The sequence below is a fragment of the Pteronotus mesoamericanus genome, unplaced genomic scaffold (genome assembly GCF_021234165.1).
Source record: "Pteronotus mesoamericanus isolate MK-2021 breed Mesoamerican mustached bat unplaced genomic scaffold, CSHL_Meso_final scaffold_507, whole genome shotgun sequence".
In the NCBI taxonomy this organism is placed as follows: domain Eukaryota; kingdom Metazoa; phylum Chordata; class Mammalia; order Chiroptera; family Mormoopidae; genus Pteronotus; species Pteronotus mesoamericanus.
This window is the reverse complement of record NW_026555319.1, coordinates 12,588,677-12,610,067: the sequence shown is the minus strand read 5'-3', so window position 1 is coordinate 12,610,067 and position 21,391 is coordinate 12,588,677.

Genomic DNA, 21,391 nt, shown 5'->3' with positions numbered 1-21,391 from the left:
AATAAGTATAGATGTCATGAGTTTCAGGACACTCAATACTCCAGGACGTCAGATGAGTTTCTCCGGTTCTCACAAGCCACAGGGTGGCCATAGGTCAAGCGCTAGAGGATGACAGAACCAAAGGGCAGCGGCGAGTCCTGCCGGACGCCCAACATCACCAAGAAGTCCCGCTGGTCTCGCTGGACCACAAGGAGGATACCTAGTGTCCGGGACAGGCCACCGTCAGCCGCCTGCAGTGGCCATTATTTACCCGACACTGTCATAGCGCCTCACCTGCCCAAATGTGGAATGACTGCTTCTCTGTGCGGCTTTTCCTGGGAAGGGAGTCACCACAAGCGATCGCCGCTGACCTAGGGTCAGTGGTACACAAATGTCACCCCACTCAGGGCTCGCTGAGCCCATCCCAGGAGCCCATTGCAGGGAGGGAAAAAAGGAAAGATGAGAGGAAAAAGCCTATTAGTCCACTCCCGGCACAACTGGAGCAGTATCTCTGTTATCTGTAATCTGCTTAACATTTTTGGGCTTCCTCTCAAGTTTCCATTTAAAATGCCTGCTATGCAAATATGGTTGCACAAACAAATCCAGGAATTAATTAATAAGTCAATGGACACAGGGAGAAAAGTTTTTAAACCACCAGAATGAATGGCTAAATAATATTTTGAAGTCTTTCCCAAACCTAGAGAAACCCATGATTCTCAGGTTTTCACTTAACCTGTTATAAAATACAAAGAAACTTATTGAAATAGATGCTTTAAACTCTACTTTCAATGCATCACATATGTTCTACTTAATTTAAGAGATGGTAGTCTCTTCCAAAACATTTCGGGAGCCCACACAGTGGCAAGATGCTATGCGTTTCTGGAATGGGCCACACTTGCTCTTTTTAAATTTTTTTGATTGACTGATTGGAGAAAGAGAGAAAGGAAGGTGGGGAGAGAGAGAGAGAAACATCAATTTGTTGTTCTACTTGTTGATGTATTCGTCGGTTGATTCTTGTATGTGCCCTGACCAGGGATCAAACCTACAACCTTAGTGTATGAAGACGACGCTCTACCTAACCGACTGAGCTCCCTGGCTAGGTCCTCACTTGCTCATTTTAAAGTTATTAGTGCTACAACCAAAGCGAGGTAAATGAGAGCTTCCTGGAGAAAGCCGGGACACCCCGTGCGAGCCACCTCTTTCTACGCATCATGGATGTGCTGTGGGGGACAGAAGGGCGGCAAAGCGGGCCTGCGACACCAGGAGGCAGGCATGGCAGTCCGACCTCAAGCGCCTCAGGCAGGGGGTGGCAACGGGTACGTCTCTGCCTTTGTTAAACCGGCCAGGGCCACGGGCTTGATTTTCCTGAACTGATTTGCAAAATTTAAAAATCCATTTCCTGCAATTTCAGGCAGAGGAAAACTCCCTTTTTTCCTGGGAATTGAGTCACCAAGACCAATAGCTGCTGAAATTAGGCGCCATTCAAGAACATTCATTCATCCATCCTTCTGAACCTCCTTCCACAAACCAGGCTGTGGGCTGGGTGCTGGGGGTGCAGCGTGGAGCTCAAGGTCTCCCGGGAAATCCAAGAGAACCGCACAGGGCCAGAGCAGCACTTCCATTCAAAACCAGACAGTGTGGCAGCCCCCCACTCAGATTCAGAGGTGTTGATTCATGCTAACAGCTGTTGCCAATTCTTCGTGCTCACAGCCTTGAATCCGATCTGGGAGCTCACCAGTCGTTCAGCCCTCCCTGGGTGCCGTTTCCCGGGAATGCCACCATCTGGTGAGGGGTGCGAGCCAGTCCTGACACCTTCCAGCATCTTCCGGAATGTGACCTGGGCTCCCAAGTCTGCAAATCCGTGTGGCGCACTGTGCAAAACGCCACGTGTGTGCCCGCGTCCTCCCAGAAGAGCCAGGCTGCAGGAAGTGTGTGTGGTTGGTCCGCCCACAGGCCCCAGATGGAAAGAGCCCAATGTCTCATGTCACTGGAATGCAGGCATCCTGTCTTCTCCATCCCCTTGGCTGTATCCTTAGCTCATTCATTCATTCATTCATTCATTCATTCCAATATGCAATTATTGAGCACCCACTACGTACCAGGCTCTGGGCCAGGCGCTGGGGACAAGACTTGTTCCCGTGGAGCTGACAGTCAGGAAGAAGGGAACAGACAATGAACATAAATAAGCAAGATGCATAGAATGTTAGATGGGCGACAAGGAAGGAGAGAGTGGCCAGGGAAACCTTCACGGAGAAGGGACATTTAAAACCTGCCTCCTCGCTGACACTCCTGTCTCTGCCGAGCCCCCCAATCTATTCTCCTGGCAGCAGCCAGTGACTCTGATATGCAAACACCACCACCTCACTCGCCTGTGCAAAAGCCCATGCAGTCTCTCCAGGGACTTCTGGATAAAGATCGAACGCCTTCCCTGAGGCCCGCCCGGATCTGGCTCCTCTTCATTTCACCAGCTTCAGTCTAATGATGGGTCCCTCCCCTCCCATCTGTCTGTCTCTCACATCCACTCACATACTTACAATGAACCCCAGACAGGTCACAAGACACGCTGTGCTTGCCTTTCTTTACCTTCAAGCCTCTACACTACTGTTTGCTGCTACCTGCTTGATCTCTACCCATCCCTCAGTTCTCGGCTCTAAGCCGTCACCTCCTCCAGGAAGTCCTCCCTGATGCCCCAGGTGGCCTCAGGTGCCTCCTGAGTGCCCTGGTCTCTTACTCCCAGGGCTCCTTCCTAGTCCAGCGCTGATCACACACCTGGTGATTGCCTCTCCTTCCTCCACTAGCCTGGGGGGATCTTGGCCAGGAAGGACCGGAGTCCAGTTCACAGCTGCATTCCCAGGGTCTGACCACACCATACTGGACAGTGTGCAAAAGTCAGTGTGCAAAAAAAATACTTGAGAGAGCATCCCTGAGAGAGGAAAATAATAAAACCCAATGCAGGCGCGGGTGTGGAGAAACTGATATGCTCATCTGCTCCCAGGGCCAGGGCCAGGGCCAGGGCCAAAGTATAAGAGCAATTTGGCAATATTCACTTTCCACTAATATTTTCTGAAACACCATCAGAGACAAGCATCTTCCCAAGCGACTCCACGGTCATTCTGCCTTCTCCCTGTTAATACTCTCTACAACCTTGTGCTTTCCAAATTAAGAGCATTCTATAGATGAGAGAAATGCAGTTCAGAAAGCGAGCCAGGTCCCACGCTAGTGAAAAGCAGAGCTACGGGTTCAACGCTCTGACTGTACAAATCAGCTGTTTTTCCCCGTTGGGACCCCGCCCCAAAAACCCGCATTTATTTTTGACTTGGTAATCCCACTTCTAAACCTTATCCTACAGAAGGCATCTAAAGGCAGGGAAGGCCACGGACCCAAAGACGCCCACTGCGGTGGATAGAAGGTGTTATCTAGCCAAGCACAGAATAACACAGCCTGCATTTAGGGTGATAACCCTTATCTGCAAAAAACCAGGACTCCTGAAACGTCACAGAAGCTGCGATGCTGGCAGACAGACAGACCTCCCGCTCCCCGTCTGCCTAGAATGTTGCAAGTGACACAAAATCCCCGTCACACCACACATCCTGACTCCGCGATCAGGAAAGATGGTTGCCATGGCTATATGAGCAGAAACTCAGCAATGATCCACACCCTGCCCAGGGGGTGACGATGTCTCGGAACACACACGGGGTCGGGGGCTCATTCTGCCGCTCTGGAAGGTGTGGGTTGGGAGGGCGCTCTGTGCAATCGAGTGGAAAGCACTTGTGATAATCCCCTTGGGGGAGGGTGACAGACAGGGCATCTTTTCCTAGTCAAGGCTGTGACAATAGCCAAGATTTTTTATGGTCAAGGTCTGGAAGAGAAAAGAGACAAATGAAAAAAAAAAAAAGTGTCGGGGACCTGGGGTGGAATGGTTAGTAAATTTTAAAATTCCATTTTATTTTATTTCCATTAATGTTGTTTGTGCAAATAGATTTCTTTTTCAGCCTCCCCACCAGAGATTTCCCTCTGCACTGTGTTCTCCCCATCAGTTCAAAATGAAGAGCTGCTACGGCTCTCTCTGGCCCATTTTCAGAACTTTTGAAAGCGAAGAATAAAAATAACTTATTTACTAAGCACTGTGCCAAGTGCTTTACAAGGATTACTCGCTTAACAAGCCAAAGAAGAGGGTCCTGCTATGACCCCATCTTACAGATGAGGAAACTGAAGCTGGAGGCACGCAGTGACCTGACCCCTGACCCCTGGCCCTGACCTTGGGAGGCTGGAGTCATTCTGTTCCCACCTTTGCTCCCTGTCAGATCTCTTCCAAATTTCCCATGGGCTTAACTACAACAACTACTTTCCATGATGTTCACATGCAAAGGAAACTTCACACCCATTAGGGTGGCTATTATTAAAACAAAAACAAACGAACCAACAAACCCCAGAGCACAAGTATGGGTGAGGATGCGGAGAAGTTGGAAGACTTGTGTGCCACGGGTGGGAATGTAAATGGCGCGGCCACCGTGGGAGACAGTATGGCGGCTCCTCAAAAAATTAAACACGGAATTACCAGAGAAGCCAGCAATCCCACTCCTAGATACAGAACCAAAGAACTGCAAGCAGGGACTCAAACAGAGACCTGTGCCCCCATATTCAAAGCAACATTACTCACAGTAGCCAAAAGATAGAAACAACCCAAATGTCTGCTGATGGACGAACAGGCAAACAAAATGTGGTCTTATCTGTCCACACAATGGAATGCTATTCAGCCTTAAAAAGGATGACAGTTCTGACCCACGCTTCACAGATGAATCCTGAAGGCACTGTGCTAACTGCAAAAGGCGTTACTGACAAATGACACAAAATGACAATACTGTTTGATTCTGCTTATGTGAGGTACCCGGAGTAGCCAAATCCAGAGACAGAGAGCAGAATGGTGGTGGCCAGGGGCCGGGGGATCAGAGTTAGTGTTCACTGGGGACAGAGTCTCAGTTGGAGATGACGAAAAGTTCTGGATATGGATGGTGCTGACAGCTGAGTAGAAATGTAACTGAACTTAAAGCCACTGAATTGTACACCCAAAAACATTTAAGACGATACATTTTATGCTATTTTATTGTTTTGTTTTGTTTTGTTTTGTTTGGAGAGAGGGAAAGGCAGGGGGCGGAGAGGTCGCTCTGCTGTTCCACTCCTTTATGCATTCATTGGTTGACTCTTGTGTGTGCCCTGACTGGGTATCGAACCCACGACCTTGGCATATCAAGACAGCACTCTAACCACCTGAGCTACCCTGCCAGTGTTATGTTCTGTATGTTTTAGCACAAAAAAAGTAACAAAGTAAAATCAAATGTAAATGAAGCCTAATGCTTGAATTCTAATCACCGCCATGACTCGGCTCACAGGCAAATCTCCATGAAAAGCCCGCACAGTCCGCACTGGGCTATGGCCCCCCATCCCCCCTGGGAATGCAGCGGGAGCAAAGGAGACGCCGTTCCTGATCACAATGGGTGACACAATCCAGTGGGGGTGCAGGAAATTAAACACCATAAAATAGGGAGGGGGCGGTGATGGGGGCAGAAAGCAGGACTAAAAGCCTGAAGGAGGAATAGTCAGGGAGGCCCTCTTGGAGGAGGTGACATATCAACTAAGCCTTGTAGGAGTCAGCCATGCGAATGAAGGAGGAGGTTGGTGTCAAGAGAGGAAACACATGCAAAGGCCCAAAGATGCAGGAGAAATACAGGGTGAGCCTGTTCACTTACCCTCCCTGGGGCCATGTAAGGCTGTCTTGGTGAAGAGTACAAGAGGTACAGCCTTCTACAAATCATGCCCTTCTAACCCAAGTCAGAGTCCCTCTGGACAGCACAGAAACCTGGTCCGAGACCCAGAGCTGCACGGTTTGAGTCAAGGCGACCGCATATCCTTGTTCACCCGGGACAGACCCATCTCCCTGTCGAAAGTGTCCAGATTTGGATGATAAATTATTCTGCCATCTTTTATCTAAAATTGTGGTAGAAATCCACAATAATCCATAACATAAAATTTGTCTCTTCAACCATTTCAAAGCATCCAACGCAGGGGCATTTAGTAAAGTCACAATATTGTGCACGACCATCATCCAGTCCCAAAACATTGCCATCGCCCCAGAGGACACCCGGCACCCATGAAGCGGCCCCCTCATCCCCCACCCCCTTCCCCCAGCCTCCCGCAGCCACTAATCTGCTTCCTGCCTCTGTGGATTTGCCACGCTGGGTATTTAATAAAAACGGATTCACACTGCATGTCTCCCACCCTAGTTTTGGTCTCAGTTTCTCCATTAACCTGCAGTGGGAGCCTGGGCAAGCCCCTCCCTTGCTCTGGGCCTCAGTCTCCCTCCTGGTGAAACAGGGGTTGAACAGGAGGTCACTAAATTCCCTGTGGTTTTGAAGATTCTGCGATTCTGATCTGGCTCAACGCCCGTCGCTGGGTCTGTGTTAGCCTCTTCTCTCGGCATCTGGCCCATCCCCACGGAGCCCGGATTTCTGGATTCTGAGACACGGGTTCTAAATCTCCTGGCCCCCATGATTCCTTCTCAGCAACTGGTGCTCAATAAAGGGTTATGGGGGGACGACATGAAAATCTTACTCCCCCACTGACAGGAGAGTGAGAGCTAAGTTTCCTGCTGAGTGTGCCCGATTTCTCTAAGTATTGCACTAACTAGCGCAGTCTTGACTTCTGTGTAAGGCCATATTTACACCCGCAAAAGGGGTTTGTGGTTCATTAAAAGGGTTTGGGGAATTCTGGGTCCAACAGTGGTAAGCTAGTGTCCTTACAGCAAGACTTCAGAGCCGCTGATGTGCTAATTAATGGGCGTTTTAGATACTCCAAAATATCATCCAAACTGCTTTACCCCCAGACTCCTTGTCCACAGGCCACTGCCGCCTAGAGGAAGAGTGTTACAACTTATCTTTCTGCCTCAACTCAAACATCCGCATTTTCAGTCTTCCCGGACCTGTTCCTTCCTGCTATTTGTGCTATTTCTGAACTGGCTACAGCACTCACTGAAACCATTAATCAAGCTGCATTTTTTGTGTGTGTGTTTGTGTTTACCTTGATCAGGGATGTGCCAACTATAGTCCGCAGGCCACATGGGGCTCGCTGCGTATTTTTGTAAATAAAATTGTACTGCAACATAGCCCGTTTATTCACGTGTATGATCTACGGCTTCTCCCAAGGGATCAAGCCAGAGCTGAGGAGTTGGCACAGAAACCGTGGAGCCCAGAAAGCCTGAAACATCTGCTATCTGGCCTGTTACTGAAAGAGTTTGGGGACACCTGCTCTAGATTGTGGAAAACTCAGTCCCCTGAGAAACTGGACTCAGCCAGGGAGGTCATCCAGATTTGGATGATAAATTATTCTGCCATCTTTTATCTAAAATTGTGGTACAAATCACATAACATGTGATTTGGATCTTTAAAACATCCAAAGCCCTTACACTCTTCTGGCTGGGACTCCCTCTCTCCCGCCGCCCCCAGACGTAGTCAGGCGCTCCTCATGGCAACTACAGAAAATGTAAAAAGACAGCTGAGCGAGAATGTTTTTCATAACCCAAAATCAAGATGTGCACCAATGTGTGCATTTCCAATGTAAATGGGAACTTTTTTGGCATGCATCAGACCATGCGTGCTATTCAGCAACTTGCTTTTTTATGTTGTTTAATTTCAAAATATGTCAAGACTGCCTTTCACATCCATGGCTCTGCAAGCTATAAGGCCGTTTCTAATGCTTTTGTAATTATTTCTGTAATGCTAATTCTGTCGCACGGAGAGCTCGTCACTGGATAATCCACCCCCAACCACTGGATCCTTAGGTCGTCTCTAATCACGGACCATTCAAATCACCCAGTGATCGTCCACATGCAATTACTTTCCCAGGAAAAATTCTGTCTACGAGTGGGCTGGCTGGTGAGAAGGGAGGACACCTTTCTAGAGCTTTGGACAGATGCGGATGGACCTTCACACCGAAGGGAAACGCACCCCTTGTTTACTTAACTCAGAGCTTCAGGGGTCAGGGTTCTCAGCAGTAAAGATGTTTAAGGAGCCATAAACAGGGCCCCTGGCCATGCTGCTCTGGGAAGTCACTGGTTCTCTTTTATGACACAACCATCACAAACGTGACTGTAAGGTTTGCCAGGGCAATTAGAACAGCTCACAGAGAGAGGATGCAGCCCAGGGGCCTTGTCTGGCAGGGCCTGGACCGGAGGGCAGGAAGGAAGGCCCGGCCCGGAACTAAGATTCACGGCAAAGGAAACTCACCCTCAAAGCTCAGTGCAGCACCACACACAACACAATGCTGCAGTCAGGGAACCGGAGCACACGCTCCCTCTTTAGGGAGGCCAAGGAGCGCCTGTTGCGTTTCAGAGAGAAAAAATTTCATTCCCTCCAAGTACAAATACATTTCTGAAGGAATTCGCTTATTTTGGCCTAAGAACTGCATCATGTGAAGAAGCTGAAACCCTGGAAGGGTCTGATTGTGACACTCCCTGGCTTTAAAACAAATGGCTCCCACAGACCATTGCTTTGGGGAAGGTCAAGGCCCCCCACAAAAGTAAGTAATTTGGTCTATTCTGCAGGCCCTCCCTACACTCCCGGGTTCCTGAATGGATCCCATGACTTGAATGACTTCTTCACTCATTCCTTCTCCCTGGAGAGCCCTTTACCCACAGCACAATGTCCATTTGCCCAAATACCACCCAGCCTTTTAGAGGACTTTTAAGGGATACCTCTTCCAGGAAGCCTATCCTGATTTCCTGGCCAGAGTGACTTCCAACCTTCCTTGGCAATTGATCTGATTCTAATGCCTTGTGTCGGAGACAAGCCTGAGGTTCTCCCCCTTGCAAGGTTTACAGCTCCCTCCCCAGCCAACACAGGGCACAGCCCCCTTCATTCAGGGCTCCCCTTCCGAGAACCGACGCAATGCCTGGCACATGGAAGGCAGGACAGGACGGTGCTGGGCTCCCCAGAGGCAGGAGGCAGCCGCTGTGGGACAGAGGATGGTTTTAAGGAGCACAGAGGACGCTCTGACATCCAGGCACAGCACTGAGCTCCTGGGAAAGACGTTCTATGGAAGCTCCTTCCTTTCCGGCTCTTGTGGGAGCCTTCCTGTGCGGTCCCAGAGGGGGTCTCCGCTCAGTACCCAGTAACACCTACATCTCCGGCGCATCTCCAGCTTTAATAAATGAGCAAACAACCCCAAGCTCAGACCATCAGCTGTAGCAGATTTTAAAACATAATTTACTCTCATTGCATTTAATGTTACTGTTATTTTTTATTTAAGACAAGTGACACTGGCTTACTATTTACAATAGAGATTTTCATAAAGGTTATCTAATGGTACAGGTTATGGAAATCACCAGTGAAGTGGAGTCAAAAACTGCAGATGCAGGTTCTCCAGTAGCTTCCCTTCTTAAAGCTAACAAGCCAGAGAAAAGCTTTCTTAGCCTCCTTTGCAGCTAGGTGGGGCAATGTGATCCAGTTCTAACCAAAGAGACATAAAGAGAAATAATTAGAAGACTTCTAGGGAGGCTGTTGCTAGCTGATAAAACAGGCAGATGCAGCTCGTAGTGCTCCCTCTCCTTTTTCCTACCTGGAACAAAGATGTGTTGCCTGGAGCCAAGGCAACCATATTGGGACCATGAGGTAACAAGGGCTACTTTAAGGGTAGAGGCATGGAAAAGATATTGATGACATAGCTGACCCATTGCACTGACTTTGAACGACTCTCCTCTGTATTTTTGTTGTTGTTATGTAAAAAGAAATAACAATAATATACTATTTAAGCCATTTTTAGATAGTTTTCTGTTACATGAAGGCAAAAGCATTCCTACTGAACACAGAGTTCAGTCAAATTGGACAAATGGACACACGGCTTCTAAGTAAAACATAGTGAACATAGTGCCTTTGACAACCACTTCATCTCTGAAAGCTTGTTTTTTCATGGCTAAATTAAGTTCAATGATACCTACCTCAAAAGACTCAGGATTAAAGGAGACGGTGTATATAAAATACCTGTCAGTAGACTGGGCACATAGTCGCTTTCTGCAAATTCTTGATAAATGAATGACTGAAGAAACAAAGGAACGTGAAGCCTAATGAAGGGATTCGTGGGCTGGTAGAGTATTTTCGGGAGGAGGGCAAGGACAGGATCCAAATCTTTAAGCCCTAAAGGAGTAGCTCTCAGACAAAGGAATTGGGGAGAGACCGTGATTCAGGGGAGCCCACCCTTACCTACGCTCAAAGTGTACCCATTGCTCAGCTGGGGAGAGGGAAGGGAAGGACAACTGGCTAAGGGGGTGCTGTTTGCAAGGCCGCCTAAGACCCACTACCAGCCTGTCACCTGCACAAGCCTCAATGAAAATCAGCTGGAAGTGCCAAAGAAGGTAAACACCAAACAGCATCCCCCAACCGGGTCCAAGAAAAACCCAGAGAATGGCCGAGCCTGCACTCATGCCCCAGAGACGCAAGCGGCCTCCGGTCGCTCCCGGGCCGTGCGCGGCACCCCCATCCCGCCCCCACCACCCATGCCCGTTCGCACACTGTCTGTGGCAGCGAACCTGCAGTGACGCTGACATGTCCTCCCCTGGTTTCCCCAGGAGAGTAACTGTGCCTCCCGTGCCCTTCAGGCAGCCAGTTCCTCCCGGACCAGCTTCCAGCACCTCGTAAACCTGTCAGGGCCTGGCATGGCCAGCCTCAGGCGCGACAGGCAGGCCCTGCTCCTGGCACAGAACCCAGGCCTCGGCTGAAGGTGTGTTCCTGGCTCCACCACCAGGAAGACAGCCCAGTGAGCTGCTCCACGTTTGTTCGATTGCTTTGTCCTCCAACCTATTAAGTGCTGGGCCCTGGGAAAGCCTGGTATTAATGATTACCATTATCAAATCACTAATTGAGCACTGATTCTGTGCCAAATGGCACATTAAGTGGATTTCCCCATTTAGTCCACCCTCTGAGGAGGGTCATAGGATTAGACCCACTTCTCGGATGTAGATTAGGGCCTGGGGAGGTTAAGCGATTTGCCGAAGGGGTGGAGCCAGGGCTTGAACTCAGAGCTACCCAGCTCCATCCCACCTTACTAATCCAGCAACGTCACCAGTTGCTGCATTATTAGTTGCTACCCATGGGCTGGGCACTGCGCCAAGGGCCCTACATTTAATTAATGAAATTAAATCAAGTTAATTGAATTCACTGAAGAGATTAATTTCTTTTCAAAAAAATAAAAAATTTCTTTTAATCCGTACAGCAAAGGACCTGCTGGGATTGATAATATTGTTATCCCCATTTTAGAGGCAGGTAAACTGAGGTTTAAAAAGGCAAAGAGATTTGCTGAGGTCAACTGTTAGTCAAGTCAGCTAACCCGGGATTCCGCTCAAGCTGTCTCAGTGTACGGGGGCTCTGCCATCTCGACACTCGCCCCGACCACCTGGTGCAGGGACAGCCTGGCCCAGCTCCAAGCAGGTTTCTAGGCAAGTTTTGAGGTAGAACCTGCTTGTTCCTAGCGCACAGTCTGGGGAAGCAGACGTGGCCGCAGATCGTAACCACAGCAGTGACGTGGCACTGAGGTCCCCAGGAGAAATAGCTTATTGTGGACAGAATAATGCTCCCCAAAGAGGCCTGGTCCTAACTCCAGAAACCCATGACTCTGTTACCCTGCCAGCAAAGGGCCTCTACAGGTGTGACTGAGGGAGGGCTCTAAGGGAAGATTATCCCGGATCATCCTCGGGGCCCCATGTCATCGAAAGCGGGCTTGAGACAGGGAGGCAAGAGGGTCAGAGAGAGAAAACAAGGTGAAGGCCGCAGAGGCCAAGGGATGTGGGCCACGGCCCAGGGATGCGCTGGCTTCCAGGGGCTGGAAAAGGCTGGGAAGTGGGTCTCCCCTGGCGCCCACATCAGACTTCCGCCCTCCAGAACCGGAAGGGGATAAACCTGTATCGCTGAGCCACTAAATTGTGGTGATTTGTTACAGCAGCAAGAGGAAAATCATACAGAGCTCAACCCGGCTGGGGAGGAAAGAAGGGAAGGCTTCCTGGAGGAGGCAGCATGGAGCTGAATGGCTGCCTGACTGACCTCAAAGTTCAGGCCACCATGAAGTTCTTTGGGTCGGTCCCTGCAGGGCCATCAAAGGCCTTCACCACCCATTCCCGCGTGTTAGGTCTTTCACAGCATCAAATCCTGAAAGATACACACTGGTCCTGCATTGTCCATGTAGCCGCTGAAACTCAAATGTCAAGTCATTCAAATTAAATACAAATTTAAATCCAGAGCCTCGGTCCTACCAGTCCCATTTTAAGGAATCAGCAGACACGTGAGGCTGGATAACTTGGGTGCCGAAAGCTCCGCCGGACAGCGCCGTACAATCCCAACATGCAGGTGTGTAAACTGAGGCTTGGAGGCAGTCGCTCGGGTAGGAAGGGGCGAGCGGCATCCAGTCCCCCGATCGCCTAACTTCATCCTCAGCTTCCCCGACACAGGGGCCCTCGGCCACAGGGCTGGCTGCCCCGACCCCGGCCCAGCTTGACTTAACTGAACCACAGACTGCTCACCCACTGGAAGGAGTCATGACCGGCAGCATCCCTGAGAACAGTTTATTTTGACCTCTCCGTCCCCCCCCCCCCCCCCGCCTTAAACACAGGTGGGTAGAGAAGAGGCTCTGGCTAATGAAAGGCTCTGCGTAATGGAGGCTCCAGAAAGGAAGCCACTCGTTCAGGGAACAGAACACTTGCGGTTCACTGAGGGGCGCCCCATGTCCGAGTGTCCCCCGAAGTCCGTGGTCATTACCAGCTAAACACAGGGCACCGACACAATATCTAGGTACAGGGCCGGAGTTCGGCCACACGTGCAACAGGGCGCCAGCGCTCCATTTCCCAGGGAACCTTCGCCACTTACAAGAATTCTCCTGGGATTCACTGAGTGATACATAATGAGTACAATCAAATTTTTACACTTTTAGCTAGAGGCAGTTAAAGAGTTTCTGGAAGCGGGGGAATACAGTTAAAAATAAGTTTTAAATTCCTTCCCTTGGGTGGGTGAGGGACAGAGATGGGAGGGAGGTTTCTCATTGTCTATACTGGTAACTTTCTGTTCTGAATCTTGTGAATGTATTGCCTAGCCACCCAAATAAGTAAGAGTTAAAATTTAAAGCATTTAGGTGCAATGGGGACCCTTAAGAGCCCATTTCTTATTTACATAGATGCATGTGGATGGGTATATAAATATGAATATATGGATACTTAAGGAAAGTATCAGAAGAATATATAGGAAATGTTCAGAGGTTAACTCTTAAGAGGGAAAGATGAGAATACAGGTGATTTTAATCTTTTTGCTTAGTTATAATTTAAAATTTCTTTACAATAACAATGCTAACAAAGTAGTTTCTATTTATTGACCGTGTGGCCTGTCTCGTGTGAAGCACTTCGCAGGAGAACCTCACTTCTCCCCGAACCTCTGAGGCAGGGACTATTTCACTCCCTGCTCCAGGTGAGGAAACTGAAGCTCGGAGGCACTAAAATCGCAGAGCCCACCCTCTCAGTTCCTCTGCTGTGCTGCCTTCTGATCAGATGAATGTGTTTGTAATAAAGAAAAGCTTTTAAAATGCGAAGTGGAAGCACAGAGTGGGACAGACTGGATTTCTGAGTAGAACACAGACGTCAAACGTCGGTGTGTCCAGGCCTTTCTCCGGGGAGGGTGCGCAGGCCCCTCTGCGGCCCTACGCCCTCGGCCCTCAGCCCTGCGTGCCCAGGGCTGCTTACTGAGGGGGCCTGGGGCTCCCGGCCCGGCGTGGCTGGGCAGTGCCTGCGGGGCCGCCCTTCTCCAAACACAGACCGAGGGAACTGGAGCAGCATCGCCCGGCTCCTTCCCTCTCTGAGGTGGGGGACCGGTCCTGTCCTGACACCGCACTGTTAGCGCCTCACCTTCCATGTCTCACCCCCACACTCACCCGCCAGCGCTTCCCGGGGTCGCCTCCCCCAAGGACCAGCCATGCTCCCATCTGCGCCTGGGGGCCCAGCGCTGGGGGCGCCCAACTGAACGTCCCCTGGGAGCTCAGGCTCTCCGCCCCTGCCCCATGGTTGCCGATAGTGACCAGAGGCAGCACCCCCTCGGGTCACAGTGACAGCCAGGTGGCCAAGCATTCCCGAGGGGGAAAAACTTCACATGGTTTTCTTCCTGGGTCATTAAATTACAGCACCTCCGTGACAAATGCTGAAACCCAGAAGTCAGAGGACCCTGCCTGGGTTTCAGGACAGGACACTGTGAAAGGGGAGAGCCCAGGCGTATCAGTGTCAGAGAGGAGGAGGTTTCCTCGCGCAGACGCGGGACACGAGCCAGTCAGAATTACGACTGGAACTTGGGGTCCCCGATTCATAATGCAATTTTTTATATAAAACATATGTACGTATTGCTCTGTGCATTATATGTATTTATAGGTGTTAGTAAACATTTGATATATTTATACATAGTGTATATTTTATATAATTCATGTACCATAATGCTTACTATTATATATTTATAATACACACTTATTTCTATGACATAAATATAGTATATACTTATCTATATGAAATAAAGACTGTTCTCGCCCAAGGGTTCCACAAGCACAGGTTCTCCCAGCTCCAGGGACCCTGAGGCAGCTGCCAACGCGACCACACACCAGGCATCCTCTGGAAACTACCAGCTGCTCGCGCCTGCCCAGCCCGGGATAAAGGCCAGACCAGCCTGGCAAGTCAGTCCAGTCCAAAGACTCACGGGTTAACAACTTTTTAAACAGAAAGTGCCCTAAAGGATGCTAAGAGATCGTGACCGGCATCCAATCCTATCCAGCCTGCCTCTCCTATCTCTCCCCTCCCCACACGTCTCTCCAACTGCTCCGGGGCCAACCTCTCTCCCCTACACCCCCTACCGCCCAGGCCACCCCTGTCGCCGAGAGGACCGCGCTCGCCTCCTTCCTGGCCTCCCTGATGCTGGAGCGGGCGTGACCTTTCCGAAAGGCCAACTGGAACATTTCATTCCCTACACAAAAACCTTTCCGGGAGGTAAAACAGTGACGCTTCTAGAAGAAAACGTGGGATAAGCTGATCTTAAATAAGATGAAGCAAAACTCCTGGTATCAGAAGATACCATTAAGAGAATGAAAAGGCAAGACATGGACTGGCATAAAACATTATATACAAATTATACAATACACAGTACATATGGATATTATATTTATAAATACAATTTATAACATTCTATAAAATAGTGTTTTATATGTGCACATGTGTGCCCCTGTGTGCACACACACCAGTTCACCGAGGACTCTATCCAAAATACATAAAAACTCTAAACCGTTAAGAAAAGGACAATCTGGTTGTTTTTGTTTGCTTGCTTGTTTTTTAAGAACAAAAGATTGGAATGGGCACTTCACACACACACACACACACACAGAAACAAATCTCCAAATGATCAATAAGCACAGGGAAGGATGCTGAGCTTCGCTGGCCATCAGGAAAACACACAACGAGCCACTTACTACCCCACATCTGCCATAGTAGCCAAAATGACAGACACGGACATCAGCTGGTGCCGACGGGGATGCGGAACTGGTTTTCAATGGGCACAAATGCTTTAGAAAACTGCTTGGCAGGAACTTCTACAGTGGATCCACGCCTAACCCGTGACCCAGCAATTCCATTCCTGGGCAATTTAGCCGACAGATACGGGCGCTTGGGTCTGCAAAATATGTGTACACCGGCGCCGATCACAGCTTCACTTAGAATATAGCTGAAGCCCGGGAACACTGACCCGCGCATCGGCAGTCGCCCGGGCAAGCTGTGGCACGTTCTCGGGATGGAATATAAGATAGCAGCGAAAAAAGGCAGACTCCTGCAACACGCACAGACATGGCTGAGTGTCACAGACATCAGGCGAGCTAAACAAGGCGGACCCGAAAGGGTGTGATGGTAAAACTTCACTGACGCGGAGCTCAGGGTATTGGCAAAGCCACTCTACGGTGACAGAAGGTAGACTGTCAGTCTGGGGACTGCTGACAAGGAGAGGTACGAGGAAGTTTTCTGGGGGCCTAGAAATGTTCTGTATCTTGATATGGGTGGAGGTTACATACTCTGTACATATGCAAACAAACGTGGATGATGTTTACACTTAAGGTTTCTGAACTTTGCCTAAGAAAACCTAAAATTGCCAATGGCCTTGAGGTGCTTATGAAACAAAGCCCCACCCCCCACTAGAGCCCAGCACAGTCTGCTCCCGCCCACCCCCAGGGCCTCCTGCCAAACCCGCCCCACCCCCTCTCCCTGGCCCCACCTACCCCCGGGATCTCGGTTCGCTTCAACATGAAGCGGGTCAGAGCTGCGGGAATTCCACCTGGGATGTGAAAGACCTGCAGGAAGTTGCCAGTCACCTTCTCTCTCTTTTGTTTTTTGAGTATGTCAGTGCCCACCCATGAGTCCAGAGAGGGCCCCACAGAGACATCCTGCCCAATCACCCGCCCTCAGAAATGTCACCTGAGCAGACATGGGTCAGTTCCCGGTGAGTCATTACGCCTTCCCTGAAGACAACTTACCCGGCCAGGTTACAGAAAACACTATTCAATCTCCTAACTTTGTATAAACACCACCTGCCCTCAGTTCTCCCAGACCCTAATTTTACCAGCATAATCACCAGGTATTAAGAGCTAAGAGGACACCGTGTTTGGGGGACAACACGCAGGACTGGTGGCCGGGAGCCCCAGCCCCTTGCCCTGTCTGTGTCCCTCTGTATGACCTTGTAGAGTATGGACTTCCAGCGTCCAATCCCAACTAGACCTCCACCAGCTGTGTGACCTTAGGCAGGTTACTCCACCTCTCTGAGCTTTAGCTTCTTCATCTGTGAGGGTAGACAGTCACACGCTTTAGTGAAGACTAAAGATCACACAAGGGAAGTGCTTAGCACAATGCCTGTGGTCGCCACATGCATCGACTACTGTCCTCATTAACAGTATTATTATTAATCATTTAGAGAGACAGGCGTGGGGTGGGAACCCGTGGAATTAGACTGCGGGCCAGCTTCTGCCCGTGTGCAGGAAAAAGGAATGGAAGAGGAGGAGGAACAGGCTACGTCTGGCATCCCAAAAAACACAAGCAACTAAAGAGGCCTGGAAAGTATATACAGCAAGCACTCAGTATAAAGGAGCCCTGCTTATTATAAAATTCCTTCTCAGAAAGTGACCCCAAGACAACGAGCTCTCTGGACTTAGAGATCCTTTCATGTCCAATGCAACACCTGCATGCAAACAGCCCAGATCTCAGGCAAAAGCAGGCACAGGTGACCTCTCCCTGGCCACAGCCTCCGAGCTCTGGTCCACCAGAGCCACAGTCGCCCTCTGCCTGCGGGAGGCAGCAGCGCTCACCGGCTGTGAGCCACCAGGGGAAGAGCCTGCGGGCAGAGCCCCGCCCCAAACCTCCCGGCTCAGGTGGACGACTTCCTTCTGCTGGCGGGACAGTTGAGGGGCGTGGTCCACAGACCCCACCCCCAGGCCCTCAGAGGTAGCCTGTTCACCAGCACACCTCACCGTGTACCACCACCCAACAAACCACTTGCCCTGGCACCCTTGGCTCAGGCTCCACTTCTGGGGGAGCCCAACCTAAGACACCCCTCTTTCCTACAATCACTGACTCAGAGGAGATGGACTTGCTCAGAATGCCCGCTCCCCACTGGGGTGCGCTGGCACAATGAAGAGACACGCCCCGCTGTGAAATGGGTCTGCGGTGCGCTGACTACTAAGTTGACGTGAGGTCCCAGTGTCTGTGCTGGCTACATTTTTTAAGTTGCTCTTTTATCAGTTTATTAAAAAGATTTATTGGCTCACTAATTGTTGCCCCCGTGTTTCGTGATAAGGAGATACTGATAACCTCAAAATTTGGGATCCCTGCTTATATATAGAGTCAGGGAGTGGAAAAGACAGGGAATGGATAAGGCAACAAGCCAGGGCAAAGATGGCAGCATGTGACACGGCAGGTGAAGAGAACTGGCCTGTGATATAAATCATAGTTAGGCCCCATGGATTGCCTGCTCAAGGAAGGCTTCCTGGAGGAGGTGACGTTTCGGCTGCCTGACCTGAAGGATCAGAGGGAGGCAGCCAAGAAAAGACCATGAGGCCTAGTTAGAAAAAGAGCTCAGGGGGCTGATGGAGTGGAAATTGCTGCTGGTCTGGCTGGAGGGCAGTGGAGTGGAGGGAAGAGTCAAGGGCTGAGTCTGGAGAGCGGACACGGCACAGACTGTACAAGGATCCGAGGCCACCTGTGAGAGTGCATCTGGAGCTCTCCCAGAATCACCTTCCTCTCCCCGTCTCCCTTGCATCCTGATCTACTCTTCTGAGTGGGAGAGGGTGGAGTTACCACCCGCCTGCCAGGGGCCTCGCTGAGTCCCCAAGTCCCAGGGGAAGGCATCTCACATGTCAGCATCCTCCATCCTGCATGTCCAGGTGAGAATTGCTGGCTTCAAGGCAGGTAGAGGGAGAGACAGAGGGCGGTGCTTTGCGATCAGCACCTGGCAAGTGGGCGTCTGAGTCGGAAGGGAGCCGTGGGTAGCGGTTCACCACACTCCGACTCAAATTCACCTCCTGCCTTTAGGAGCTTAGGCATGTTACTTACCGTCCTTAGCCTCTGTTTTCCCATCTGTCAAGTGGGTTAATAATCCTTTCTACTTCTGAAAGTGATGGAGAGATTTGCAAAGAACATATGGTCCATGTAAATGCGCTTGGCACTGTTTATTAATTGACTCAATTTTTAATGGGCTCCTGCTCTGCACCAGGCACTGGACCAGGAGCCAGGCTTCAGCTGTGAATAAGACAGGGCCAGCCCGGGGTGTGGCGGGGAGACACACAACGCTTCCACATGTCAGCGATCCCAAACACAAGATTTTAGGGGCGCACAGTAGGTGTGTTCCCTCACACACTCTGAGGCCCTGTCTCGCACTCAAGCCCAGAGCCTACAGCTACAGCAGGAAGCCTGCAGATGAGGACTTTTGTCTCCTGGCAGAGACCCATGTATGACATCCTTAAGACTCCAGCTCTTGGCCCTGGCCGGGTGGCTCAGTGGGTTGGAGTGTCATCCCACGCACCAAAAAGTTGCGAGTTTGACCCCCGATCAAGACACATACTCGGTTGTGGGTTCAATGTCTGGTCGGGGTGCATATGGGAGACAACAGATCGATGTTTCTCTCTCTCTCTCTCTCAAATCGATAAACCTATCCTCAGGTGAGGATTTTTTTTTAAAAAGAAAAGAATCCAGCTCTACAGGGGCAACTTAGCTCTGGCAGGGTCCAAGCCCTCGCCCCTACCCTCACCCCCACCCCCGTCAGTCACACGCCTGAGCCGGAGAGACAGCCTCCCAGGAGATCAGCTGCGGGCGTGGCCACTAATGCCCAGGGCGGTGTCCGCCAGCCCAGGCATGAATCATGTCCTGCCCGCTGTCCAGGACGACGGGGAGGGGTCCACCAGACCCACATCCAAAAATGCTGATGTGATGTGGCTGTGCCTTCTGGGGACGGGCGGAGACGGGAGGGGACGCACGGTCCGGGTAAGCCCCGGTCCTGACCTCCCACGCCGGTGGAAATAACCCCAAACACAAAGCTTCTCACTCCTGTCGCCAGCTCTAAAATAACCTCTAGACCGAGGTCGTCACCTCGACTCTTCACAATTACCCCGTCATGACAGGTGCTGTTGTTTTTCCTGCTTGAGAAAGGAGGAAACTGAGGCTTAGAGAGATCACCTGCCTCATCCAAGCTCATTCATCTTGTCAAATGCCAGAGGCCAAAAGGCTGAACCACTCTGCTGGACTGGCAGGAACGAAGAGAGGGGACCATCCTGGAACTACACACAGGCGGGTCCCCGGGGCAGGCCTGCGTGACAGCGCTACCTGGCCAGTCCTGCTGAAGGGCGGTGTGGTGCGGTGGGGTGAACAAGCAGGGGTCTGTGGCCCCGGCTGGTGACTTCAGCCATGTGTCCTGGGCCTCGGTGTCCCCAGCTGGGCCTCGCACAGTGCCTGGCACACCCATCCACAGCAGGCCCTTCCCACTGAGCCAAGGCCGGCATGTGTGAAGCTGCCCACCCACAAGGCCGGGACCGTAGGGCCGCGTGACTCTGCCTCTGGAGGAAGGGCAAGGCCAGGGTGCAGGCTGGCACCTGCTGTGTCGTGCCTGTTGACACCTAGAGGTGGCCTGTTCACGCGGGGGCTGGGTTGGAGGCGGAATATTGACAGCCCAAGCCCAATACCGCAATGCGGGGCTGCTGCCGGCATGTGTGTGCATGCGGGTGGGTGGGTTTGCACACACACGCTTCGGTCCAGGGAACAGGCTTCCAGGTGGTTGGGCGGGTACAAGATGTGCCTGTATATTTGGGGGTGCTGGCTCGGGGTGTGGGGCGCCTGGGGACAAGCTCAGGAACGGCAAACGGTATAAACGTTCACAGGCCAGCTCTGCCTGCAAAGGCGGGGAGTGGCTCACGGGGAGGCTGCGGGTCCCACTCACCCTGGAGACCTCGGTTTGCTCTCCCGGGGGAAAGCCAGGATCTGCGCGAATCCCACCCTTGGATGGGAAGGAGGCTTGCTGGGAGCTGCCAATCACCTTTTCTCTTTCCTGAGTGATGCCAAGACCCACGTGTGTTAATGCAGCAACAGTGCCCTGATCAGACGCCTCTTCCTCTAGGAAGTCTTTGCAGACTCCCCACCGGGAAGTCTGTGATCATCAGGGAGGCTGGTGGCTGTGAATGGAGGGAGGGAGGGAGCCGACCATGGAACTGTGAGGGACAGGGCGTGGGGGGGGGCTGTGGGGTGGCCTGGGAGCGTGGCGGCTGTGTGCAGCTGCAAGTCTGCGTGGCTGTCTGTGTGCGCAGAGGCGTGTGCGTGTGTGTGCGCGTGTGCTGGGGCAGGACTGCAGTTAAGAGCTCGGGCTTTGGGACCACCCTGCCTGGGTTCACATCCTGCCTTAGCCACTTAGAGCCTGTGGGATTCTTTCCGAGTCCCAGTTTCCTCATTTGTAGAATAGGGACAATAGCAGCTTCCCTCAGGAGCTGGCTGTGGGGGCTAAACGAGTCGGTGCGTGGAGGGCACTAGCACAGTGCCTGGCGTGCAGCAGCTGCTCCACATCTCTTAGTATCAGGGAGACAAAGACGCCTGTGCATCACCCTGGTAACTGCCATGATGTGGGTCCATGTGTGTCAGTGGAGGGACTGGATGGGACATCATGCGTCCATGGGGTCCTTTGTGTCTTTTCCTCAGGCTTTGCGAGCTAATATAAAAATTTATTTCCTACTCCATCATATAGCGTATCCACTCCTCACTCAACCAGAGGAAACCGAGGCCCCATATCCCCACCACAAGGATGAACATCTAGGAGGTATTAAACTTAACAGTCCCCTGACGCCC